Here is a 12,221-nt window from a genome sequence, read left to right as displayed (position 1 = left end):
ACTGCTTGCCAGCAGCCTGGGTTGCTGCACTAAACAGAAGTCCTCTCTACTACCCATCCATACTTTTACCCACTTATCAGTCCATTTTCTCCCATCACGATGCTACTGTCTTTGATCCATTTACTGGCTTGCTTACCCCTCCTACTGCTAATCCACACCACCTTTCACGTATCTATCCATCAGTTTGCTTGGATATATCCATACGTGGAGCAAAGGGAGAGAAGAGTGTTGTGCCTATATCCATGTGACTAGCCATTGGTAAATCTGGGAAGCATGTTTCCTTCTCCAATTACAGTTCCTCAGATTCTCAGTTAGTTATAGATGCTGGCAAAAGGGAGAAGCTTTAGGTCCCCATGATCTCTATCAGCTTCCCCTATTCTTTGTAGTAGAGTAATCATACTTTGATAGTCATATATGAGTGTTATGCAAACACAGCTTCAGGGCATTCCTCCTTCCAACTAGACTGCTGCCTCTAAACCCTTCCTTCAAGGAAATTGTGTAGCCACTAGTGTTGTTTAGTAAGTCCCTACTATATACACAGCAGCATATGGTCTATGAATGTGCAACAGATGTGTAAATATTTGTTGTAGAAACCCATGGATATTGTATTGCTAAATGTAGGACAAAGAATCATCTTAAAGTGATATGATTGATTAATTGAGTTTTTACTCTATGGTCAAAGATGTGTCACACTCCAGTTTAGTGACTCCAGGAGGCTATGCATTTGTTCCAACAGTGCTGCTATGGCTCAAAACATTTGGATCCTCTCTTCTGGAAGTGCCCATTACAAATTTTAAAGTAGGCAAAGAGGTGTGCCTAGCTGGATCAGTCAGTAAAGCATGCGACTCTTTAAAAAAAAAAAAAAGTAGGCAAAGAAATTGAATAGACACTTTTTCCCAAAGAAAATCTACAAATGGCCAATAAGTACATGAAAAAATGCTCCACATTAATAGCCATTAGAGAAATGCAAATCAAAACCACAATGAGATACTCCTTTACACCCACTACAATGGCCATCATTTTTCAAAAAGTGGAAAATAATAAGTTGTGGCAAAGAGAGAAATTAGAACCTTCATAAAGCACTAATAGAAATGTAAAATGGTGTAGATTCCATGAAAAACAGTTGATAATTCCTCAAAAAGTTAAACATAGAATTACCATCTGACCCAGCATTTCTATTCCTAAGTGTACACACAAAAGAATTTAAAACAGGTATTCTAACAAAAAGTTGTATATAAATGGTAATACCGACTCTATACACAATAGTCAAAAGTGGAAACAAATGTCCATCAACAGATGAAAGAATAACAAAATGCCATATATCCATACAGTGAAATATTAATCTGTAACAAGGAATGATACATGCTACAATATAAATGAAACTTGAAAATATTATGTTAAGAAGGCAGTCACAAAGATAGCATGTTATTCCATTTATATGAAGTGTCCAGAATAGGCAAATCTGTAGAAACAGAAAGTCAGTTTAGTGTTTGCTTAGGGCTGGGGAGAGTGGGGAGGGAGGGAAGGAAGGAAGAGAGGAGATGGCTAAAGAGTACAAGGTTTTTGGGGCGCCTGGGTGGCGCAGTCGGTTAAGCGTCCGACTTCAGCCAGGTCACGATCTCGCGGTCCGTGAGTTCGAGCCCCGCATCAGGCTCTGGGCTGATGGCTCAGAGCCTGGAGCCTGTTTCTGATTATGTGTCTCCCTCTCTCTCTGCTCCTCCCCCGTTCATGCTCTGTCTCTCTCTGTCCCAAAAATAAATAAACGTTGGAAAAAAAAAAAAAAGAGTACAGGGTTTTTCTTCATGGAAATGAAAATATTTTAAATATTATTTAGTTTTTTTAATGTTTTGATTTATTTTTGAGACAGAGAGAGACAGAGCGTGAGCAGGGGAGGGGCAGAGTGAGAGGAAGCTACAGACTCTGAAGCAGGCTCCAGGCTCTGAACTGTCAGCACAGAGCCCCCAACATGGGGCTCGAAGTCACAAGCTGTGAGATCATGACCTGAGCTGAAATAGGACACTTAACTAACTGAGCCACCCAGGCACCCTGGAAATGAAAATATTTTAAAACTACCTGTGATGTTGGTTGCACATATCTATGCATGTACTAAAAATAATTGAATTGTACACTGTATATGGAATGTGAATTATTTCCCAATAAATCCGGGTTGTTGTTTTTAAATAATCTCTTCCCCCAACATGCAGCTCAAACTCACAACCCCAAGATCAAGAGTCCCATGCTCTACTGATTGAGCCAGCCAGGTGCCCCAAATCTGTTTTATTTTTTAAAAAGCGATTTATAAGCCATACAAAAAAAAAAAAAAAAAAAGGTATTAACCTATTACTTTATGGTACTACCCAATTTTTTTAGATAAAGAATAGTATTATCCAGATTGTTTATTTACTTATTTCAGAAGTTTGGTTCCAGCTGACTTTTAGCTATTTTTAGAAATCAAATCTATCAAGTGGTGAACATTTGCTGACTATGACAGTATCCAAAATAATGACCAGAGGTCATGAGTGAACTTCCCAGAGGAAAGTTCCCAAAGTTTTTACTTTCATCTGAGAAATAAATGGATTAGGGGTGCCTGGCTGGCTCAGGCAGTTAAGCGACTGGCTTTGGCTTGGGTCATGATCTCATAGTTCATGAGTTTGAGCCCCACATCAGGCTCTCTTCTGTCAGCACAGAGCTGGCTTTGGATCCTCTGTCTCCCTTTCTCTCTTTTTCTCCCCCACATGTGCATTCTTTCTCTCTCAAAAATAAATTAACATTTCAAAAAGAGAAATAAATGGATTATCTCTTTAGATAACTTCAGAAAGGGCAACTCTTTTTTTTTTTTTTTCAACATTTATTTATTTTTGGGACAGAGAGAGACAGAGCATGAACGGGGGAGGGGCAGAGAGAGAGGGAGACACAGAATCGGAAACAGGCTCCAGGCTCTGAGCCATCAGCCCAGAGCCTGACGCGGGGCTCGAACTCACAGACCTCGAGATCGTGACCTGGCTGAAGTCAGACGCTTAACCGACTGCGCCACCCAGGCGCCCAGAAAGGGCAACTCTTATTTGGAGCTATATATTCTGGTATGTGTGTTTTTTTTAAAAAAGCCAGATTTCACATATCTATGCATACGTTAGTATATGCATATACTTTGCAATGGGTAAAATATTTAATATGTGTGTGCTCAATCTTTGATTTGTAACAGAAAAAGTAGAAAGAAAAGGAAGTGGATTTTTCCCCATTCATTCATTCAGCATTTATTGGGCTCCTAATATATGGTACAAAAATCATAAGACAATTTTTGAAGGAAAAGCCCTTATCAGGTAATCTGTAAACTCCCGAATCCAGACCAAAGGATAGAGATCAAATAATATATTAATGCTTAAGAGCAAACTTTGCAGGATAGTCAACAGAGACTAGTGTTCCCCTGGAAAAGTTAGCAAATATTTTTTAAAGCTCCCAGAAGCCATACCACCAAAGGTCGTATAACTAATTGTCTCGGCAATAACATGTATAGTTGCTGTTGACCTACAAAGAGGAATCTATCTTTAGTTCTTCCCATGGTTTTAGGCCCTCTAATGCTAAGTACCCTGTAACTTTTATTAAAATGGTTCCTGCTGGCCCTATTAACTGATTACAACTGCATAATAACATCCTCTACAACAGGAGAGGATGTTATAGGTGTTGGTAGATTCTTGGAAATCCTGTCCACTGTGCTAATGATCTATGGGTAAAAGAAGTTACTTGTCTATTTCTATAGAATTATTTTAGGTTTTTGTCATTTTTCTTTCTGCTAAAAATGTACTAAGTAAGAAAAGTCATAATAACTAGCTAACTAATTGCCTCCCCCACTGATATTCAACTTCTATAGCAACTGGGTTCGAGTAGCAACTTTGCCAGAAAATGGTTTCTGTGAACTCAGATGAAACTCTAATGATACCACCACATAAGAGAAAAACTGCCACCATCATATAAAAAGAGTTAACGCAGAGCAAATTGTTATCTAAGAGAGGCCCTTTCAACCTTGCCAGCAATGGTGTTTTCAAAAGTTTGCAAGTGACCATTTTATCTGGCATTGTTTGAATGTTCAGATGCCCCCCAGAAGGACAGATAGCATTTTTTCTAACCTTGAAATAGACATTCAATGGAAATAGGAAATAATGAGATTTGTCTGTACATTTCTACTAATATACCAGCTGTCACCAATGGCTAATGCATTCAACCAACATTTAGCTCCTTGCTCAACTTGAATCCTCAACCCATCTATTAGTTTGTATTGGTGATACAGTTTGTATTAGATAATAGTGTTTATTGTTTTGGGGGAAACTGTTATTTATTTACAGAGTTAAAATATACTTGGATTCATACCTCTTGGTAACTATTGGTTACGTCACCCTTTTATGTTTACATGTACATTTATTTTTAAATATTTATTTATTTATTTATTTATCAGAACAAGAGAGAGAACACAGTCTGGGAGGAGCAAGGCAGGGCAGGGAGAAGGAATCCCAAGCAGGCTCCACTCAGCACAGAGCCCAACACGAGGCTTGGTCTCACAAACATTGAGATCATGACTTGAGCCAAAATCAAGAGTTGAACATTTAACCAAATGAACCACTCAGGTGCCCCTATGTGTACATTTATAAAATACACAAAATAATACCCAAAAGAATAAAGAAACCAACATTTGTTGCAAACATACCACATGCTAGACACTGTGCTTGATATTTCATTTTAATCTTCAAAAATACTGTATAGTCAATAAGATTCCCATTTTACAGACAAGCAAGCAAGTCACTGAGTCTGTGACTTTTGACAAATGGTGGTACAAGGATTCAAATTGAAGTAGAAATCTAAAATCCTTATAAGTTTCAAGATCCTACATGCACACCTCTCCCCACTCCTTATATCTTGGATCTCATCATCTCTACTCCTTCACTCTGCTCCAAACCTACAAGCCTGATCCTGTGTCAGGGCCTTTGCAGTGGCTGTTCCTTCAGCCTAAAACCCTTCCCCTCGTGTGTAAATGGCTTATCCCCTTACCTTCTCACATCTTGACCCCAATGCCACCTTCTCAGTGAGGTTTCTCCCAATCATCCTATTTAAAACACTCTTCACTCTCTACTCTCAATCTTTCTTACCCTGCTGTTTTCTTTTCCTGTGGCATTTTCACCGTAGAATGTTAGCTTTTTTGTCTGTTGTGCTCGCTGGAGTGTATGCTCCACTAAGATCTTTTTTAAATACAGTTGACACACAATGTTATATTAATTTCAGGTGTACAACATAGTTATTCAGCAAGTTTATACATTATGCTATCTTCACCACAAGTATAACTACCATCTGTACCAATACATTGCCCTTACAATATCACTGACTGTATTCTCTATGCTGTGTCTTTTATTCCTATACTTATTTATTCCATAACTGAAAGCCTGTATCTTCCACTCCCCTTCACCCCTTTTGCCCCTCCCTTCACCCTCATGTTTGTTTTCTGTATTTATAGGTCTGATTGTGCTTTTTGTTTATTTATTTGTTGTTTTGTTTTTCAAATTCTACTTATGAGTAAAATCATATAGTATTTGCCTTTCATGTCTAAGTTATTTCACTTAGCATAATACTCTCTAGGTCTTCCATCCGTGTTGTCTCAAGTGGCATGACCTCTTCCCTTTTTTATGGCTGTGTAATATGTGTGTGTGCATGTGTGTGTGTGTGTGTGTGAGAGAGAGAGAGAGAGAGAGAGAGAGAGAGAGAGAGAGAGAGAATGCATATGGGGGGGAGAAAGAGACAGAGAGGGAGAGAGGGAGAAGGGGAATGATATCTCTTTGCTAGTCACCCACATGCTTGGTGAATGAGCCATGGTGCTAGGCAAGCATGTAGACAGAAAACCCAGGGAGGAGCAAAGGAGCTCTTTCCTCCTCTGCCTACTTGTAGCCTCCTAGGCCCAAAGAAGAGGTCCATACTCTGTTTGGAATTTACAGTCTTGAGGGACAAAAGATAAATCTAAGCTTGGATTACGTTGCTAGACGGTTAAAATTCAGAATTTCATAATGAACAGTCACAAGGCTTAATGGATTTTGTGCTATGCTCTTACCATTGGATATTTGTTGAAATTCAACGTGGAACTAATTAATCTCTGAAAGCCATCTTAAACTTTCTAATAACCCGTAAGCCTGCTGGAAAAAAGGCAATGGCAGAAACCAGGTTCTTATCATTTTCATTGGCATAGTTCATAGGATTGAAATGAACTCACTTTTTTTCACTTTATTAAAAATATTTTTTGGCTGACTCAGTATACGATAAGGAAAAATAGCTAGATACAAAACCTTGAAAACAGTTAAACAAGTAAACAAAAAAAATGTTTTATGCGCAAGCTACCTTACTGCTTCTTCACTTTTTTCAACATGTGCATGCATGTGTGTGTGTGTGTATCATTATATACTGGAAATTTGGTAAGTTGTTACTTCTAAATTGTAAGATCCAGGGTGATTTGTATTTTTTATATATGTCTACATATTTTTCAAATTCTCTACCACAAATGTGTATTATTTTTATAATCACAAGAGCAATTAATTGTACAAGTAATATTTAGACGTTTTACATCATTTTCTTTGAATATCTATCAGAGGTATTCCCTGTATTAATTATGTTGCTTTAAATCTATTTGCTTTCTCTTAAAGCCTGCTGTGATGCTAACAGCAGTAGAAGTATTTTACCAATTAAAAGACTCTAAGATTTTTCCACACCAAAAAAGATATTTTAAAAACCACAAAACCATTTTTTCAGTGATTTTTTTCCCTCAAGTAATAATGAAAATGCATATCCACACACACAATATATTTTTTAAGCTTTGGAGAACGGACCCATAGCAAATACTCTCTGCCTCCACCTCCCACCTCCCCATATATTCATCTACTCCATATATTTGTTTCATTTTTAAAAATATTTACCAAAGATCCTGAAGTGACATCTAAACTACTTGTCTCCTTAGCTTATAGATAAAGAAAACAAAGATCCAGCTGGGACAGACTCGAATGCATGCACCTACTTTCATGCCCAGGCTTTCAGAGGAGGTAAAACACATACCTAATCCTTCCAATAGATTCCAGAAAGAATGTGGATGACACTTCTCTTCATCTTTTTTTTTTTCCTTACACAAATTTAATACTTTGATCGCTTATAACCAAAAACACTATTTAAAGAAACAGAACAGGTCACCTTTATTATATACAGCACAGTTAGCAAGATACTACCTTGAGTAGCTGTTTAAAGGGATCACACTTCAAAAGATAATTGACCTAAATTCTCCTTCCTGCTCTGCACTCTGGTGAGTCTTGCCCATGTGCAGCCCTCCTATGCATCTCACACATGGAAGAGATACAGTAGGGTCCTGAGAAGCATGAGAATAGAGGCCACTGTGATTCAAACTAATTCAAACATTATTTTAATGCCTGTGTTTAGTTTGCTAAAAATTCTCAACTTCAGGGGGTGTGCAAGGGCTGACAGCTCCAGTCTGGAATATATCCGAAGTTGATTTATAGAGAAGAACACTTTAAAGTGATTACACCTGTTCTGGTCCCATTTGGTTTGGGTATGATGAAATGGAATTCTTTGTCTCTACTTTCAGAGTATTGGTTATGATTTGAATTATGGACAACATTATAAAACACACATATCTCAAGGAAGAAACTACCTTGAGAAGCCTAATGTTACCTAATTTCTTTTGTGAATCTTATAAAGAGTATTAGTGTAAAAACTTTCTTTTGGTAGATGTTCACTAATTCCATCACATTATCTGGCAATGTTCACTTTCCAGGTCCATTTTATTGCTTTGCCCCCATGATATATTTTAAATTGTAAATTTAAAAGATATCTGCTAGGAATATTCTTAGGATAGTTATGCAGTTGGTTCTTTACAACATGTAAGAACACTAATTTGTTGGAGAAATCCTGTCAGCATCAGTGAACTATTGTTCTGAACATCTTTTGAACAAATTGGAATCAACAAACATCTTGGGTACATGAACTTCCTGGAGTGTTTTTGTGGCTTTCTCCCATTGTTTTGGAAAACATTCTTATTGCTACCGTTTTAGAACACTTCCAGAAGCAGACTTGGCATTGAAGTTCTTATTCATATATAAAGCTCTGACCCATATGTCACAGATTACAACTTTCTGCTTCATACATGGTGGACCAAGGCAGATGTTAATTTGGAAGATTTTTGTATTACCTGAGGTTGTGTGCTAGCAAACAAAGGCATGGGAGCCAGATTCCTAACTAGTACTCATATTTCTGATATATATCTTTGTATTAGCAACTGCTTCCATTGTGTATTTCTCAAACATTGCCCTTTAAATTATAAAAATAAACAGAATAAAAAATAGAAAGAGATATATATGCTAAACTTCTGATACATAAAGACTGGAGAAGCCAAAATGAAGATGAAATCAGGAGACAGCTAAGGAAAGGAAACAAAATCAAGCTCCTTAGAGCCTAAGATTATATGAATATGAGCAAAAACCCATATGAAGTCACTTAATAAATGAGGTCAAGAATGCTGAATAATTTAACATACATGGATCTTCATTTGTGATTGTCCAAAACTAATATTTCACAAGCCACATTGTACCCTGTCACAGACCCCTATTTGTCCCTCAAGATAATGCCCAACGATTAGTGGACCCAGTTTGGTAGAAATAACCTAATTGGTTGCAGTCACTTCAACTTGAATGTGACATTTTAGACTATTCTGTAGTCACAAGGATAAGTTAGGAGCTTGGGCAGCAGAGTTGCTCTTTGTGATAATTGTAGCTGAAGCTTGTGTTATCACTGAAGCTTATTATTTTGCAAGTTGTACACTCAGCTTTTTGTAAAAATTGTACTGTAAGGAAAAATCCCTGAGGAAGCTTCTTTTCTCTACTGGTTCTTCTAACACCCCAGAGGAGAATGACCAAACAAAATGCTATGTGATTGTATTTAAGTGCACTTAACTACATGCCAGCTGATAAAATAACTTAGTACCATGAATTAAACAGTTTCTTAAGTCTCTGTGTTCTTTACGTTTTATGCTTATTCAGCTAACTGAATTACTGCTAGTGATGACATTAGTTAAGAGCACTCATCCTGTCTTGGGGAAATTGTTTACCTACCTTTTCATCAACAGGTAAATGAGGAATAAGAGGTCTGCTTCCTGCTAGCATTGTCATTGGCCTCCATGCTGTGCCTAAGCATCGTGCCTATGAAGACAGTGAGCTCATTCCTACATAGGATGAGTACATCAAACAGTAGACGTCTTTCTCTGGTTAGTAATTCTTTGTATTTTCATAATGTTTTGTAGTTTCAGAAAAGACACATCTTCCCCACCTGTCCCCTCTCTCTCTTCCTTACCTCCTTCCTTCTATATTTATTGAATAAATAAGATGATCCAAGCCCTGTGCTAGACATTGAAGATACACAGATAAATGAAATATAGTCTCTGTCTTCAAGGGACTCTTTGGTAAGTAAGAGAAATAAGAATAACCAATTAATTATAATCCTTTGCAATGAGTGCTCTGACCATGTGTACTATAGAAAATGCCAGAAGTCAGGAGGCTGCAAAGAGAAAGTGACTTTGGGGCCAGGTCTTAAAAGATGAACAGACATTTACAACTGAAGAAGAGGGCATGATAAAAGGGGCTTGGAGGAGCTGTTGCCTCAAGCAGAAGGGACAGCAGGTGTGAGGACATCAAGGTGCGAAGTAGGTGGCTAATATGACAGGTGAGGCCAGATCAGAAAGAATCTTATGTGGGTTTGTGAAATAACAGAAAAAATATATATATTGGTCTCTGCCCTTGGTTCCTGGCACAGAGTTCCTAAATCCCCTGAAATTTCCTGGGTTATATGAATGTCTTTTGTTCTAATGAAATGACTCTTGGTGGGTTCATGGACAGATTCAGGTTGGGTGCTTGGTCATCAGAGAGACCAAGCCATGATGAGAAGCTTGGAATTGTCAGCCCCACCTCCCATCCTCCAGGACATTGAGTTAATAATTGATTGCTCATGCATACGTGATGAAACTACTGTAAAAATCCTAAAGGCGTGGGGTTCAGAGAGCTTCCAGGTTGGTGACCACATCTCTGTGCTGGGACAGTAGCGCCTACCAACTCCATGGGAACAGCAGCTCCTGCACTTAGGACATTTCCAGACCTCACCCTCTCTATATCTTCATCTGGCTGTTCATCTGTATTCTTTATCATGTCCTTTATTGTATAATAAAATGGTAAATGTAAGTCAGTGTTTCTCTATGTTCTGTGAGCTAGTCTAGCAAATGATTGGACCTGAGGAAGGGGGTGATGCGAACCTACAAATTGTAGCCATATTCGACAGATACTGTGAGTAATCTAGGGACCTGCTGCTTGAAATTGGTGTCAGAAATGGGGAACGGTCTTATGGGAGTGAGCCCTTAACCAGTAGGGGCCTGTGCTAATTCTGGCTAGTGTCAAAATTGAATTGAATTATAGGACACTCATCTAGTGTTGGAGAATTATTTGGTGTGAAAAACCCGCACATCTGGTGTTAGAATTGTTTGAGAAGTGTGAGTGTGAAAAAAAGGAAAACATAGAATGGTTCTCCTCTAGACAGCCTTGTTCAGGTGTCTGAACAAGTCAACAAGCTCCTTTGGGCATAGAGTACACATAGCCTATTTAACACTTCTCCATGCAACAATAATTTTACAGTAATGCTGTTATTTTCCTTTAAATTTTTTAATGTTTATTTCTGAGAGAGAGAGAGTGCAAGGTGGGGCACAGAGGGGGAGACAGAGGATCCAAAGCAGGCTCTGTGCTGACAGCAGACAGCCCAATGTGGGGCTGGAACCCACAAACTGTGAGATCATGACCTAAGCCAAAGTCAGAAGCTTAACCAACTGAGCCGCCCAGATGTCCCAATGCTCTTCTCCTTTTAGCAACAGTCCGTTACCAAATACTGTTAATATATTTTCCCCAGGCACTGTGTGCTATTAACCAATGGAAACTAATATGACAAACTGTAGTCTCTTCTTTCAACCAATGAGCAGTAGTGTAACACTATAACCAGACTTACCCAATGAGTGCTTTATCATGCTATCCTCAGTTGAGTGTCTTTCCTGCCACTGGTTTTTATTCTGCCATGAACTCTCTTTTCTGCAATATATTTCTGCTCTGAGAAGCAGTGATGATCCATGTGGCTAACAAAAGGTGTGCAAGTTCTAGTGCTAGAGCAAAGAAATAAAAAGTATCATGCTGGGTGTTTGAATACAAGTGCAATAGCAGCTCAAGGGAATTTCAAGGAAATGGAGAGAGAAAAGATCAGCAGACAGACACTTTGGGTGGCAGTTTGACTTTGGGAAGGGCAATATATAGAGCAGGGCATCTTGGGAGGACTACAGGGCACCCGCACAAAACCTGGCTGAAGACCTTGGGATCTCAGGGAATTTGGAGGGAACAGAGTGGCCATTGTCAGCATTGCCTTAATACTGAGAACAACTGTCTGTAGAGTCTATGCTTTCAGGACCATGTGCAGCACTAATCCAGATAGTGCACCGCCTGTGCAAATGAGAATAAATGGGGACTTCATAGTTTACTAGGGTATGCCTCTGGAGCCAGGCTGTCTGGGTTTAAAACTCAGCTCCACCATTTTTACCAGCTATATCACCTTGGCTCTTGAATCTTACTGACTTCAGTTTTCCTATCTGTAAAATGGGAGTAAAAATACTACCTACCAAATGAGGCTGTTATGAAAGTAGAACAATATTTATAAAGCACTTAGAACAGTACCTGGCACATATTAAATGCTTGAAAATATTAGCAGTAGTAATAGTAGTAGTAGTTATTATTATTATTATTATTATTATTATTACCACTGTTTAGTTTCTATCTATCAAATGAGGAAAATTAACTAAATGATCCCGGAAGTCCCTCACAATTCTCATTGCCTGAATTTGCCAGTCCCTATTATCCTAGGAGAAAACTGTAACTCAGAGGGTTTGACCACCTACCCCCTCCACCAAGGTTACATGGGGAGTAAGGAATAAGATGCAAAATCCGAATTAGAACCCAGGTCTTCCAGCCCCTAATATTGTGCCTTTTGTGCCCCTCCATGTACCAAAAAATGAACAAAGTATCACCAGCTGGGCGCCTCACTCTTAATCTCTCTCGCAGTTGCATAGCCTCAGGCCACCCTTTTTTTTTTTTTTTTTTTAACCCCTTCCA

General features: G+C 38.6%; 1 long non-coding RNA gene across 1 annotated transcript in view; it reads left to right on the top strand.

The window, feature by feature from the left end:
* The window catches only part of LOC147573398 (uncharacterized), a 113,471-nt gene extending 104,117 nt beyond the window's left edge, over window positions 1–9,354 (top strand). Inside the window, exons 4-5 of the long non-coding RNA XR_015245131.1 lie at window positions 6,986–7,067; window positions 9,158–9,354. This is a non-coding gene — a long non-coding RNA (uncharacterized LOC147573398). The remainder of the gene's footprint in view (window positions 1–6,985; window positions 7,068–9,157) is intronic.
* Window positions 9,355–12,221: the final 2,867 nt, after the last annotated feature.

The sequence above is a fragment of the Puma concolor genome, chromosome E2, assembly GCF_028749965.1.
Source record: "Puma concolor isolate L17-30 chromosome E2, mPumCon1.1.hap2, whole genome shotgun sequence".
Classification (NCBI taxonomy): Eukaryota; Metazoa; Chordata; class Mammalia; order Carnivora; family Felidae; genus Puma; species Puma concolor.
This window is presented reverse-complemented; position numbering and strand designations above follow the sequence as displayed.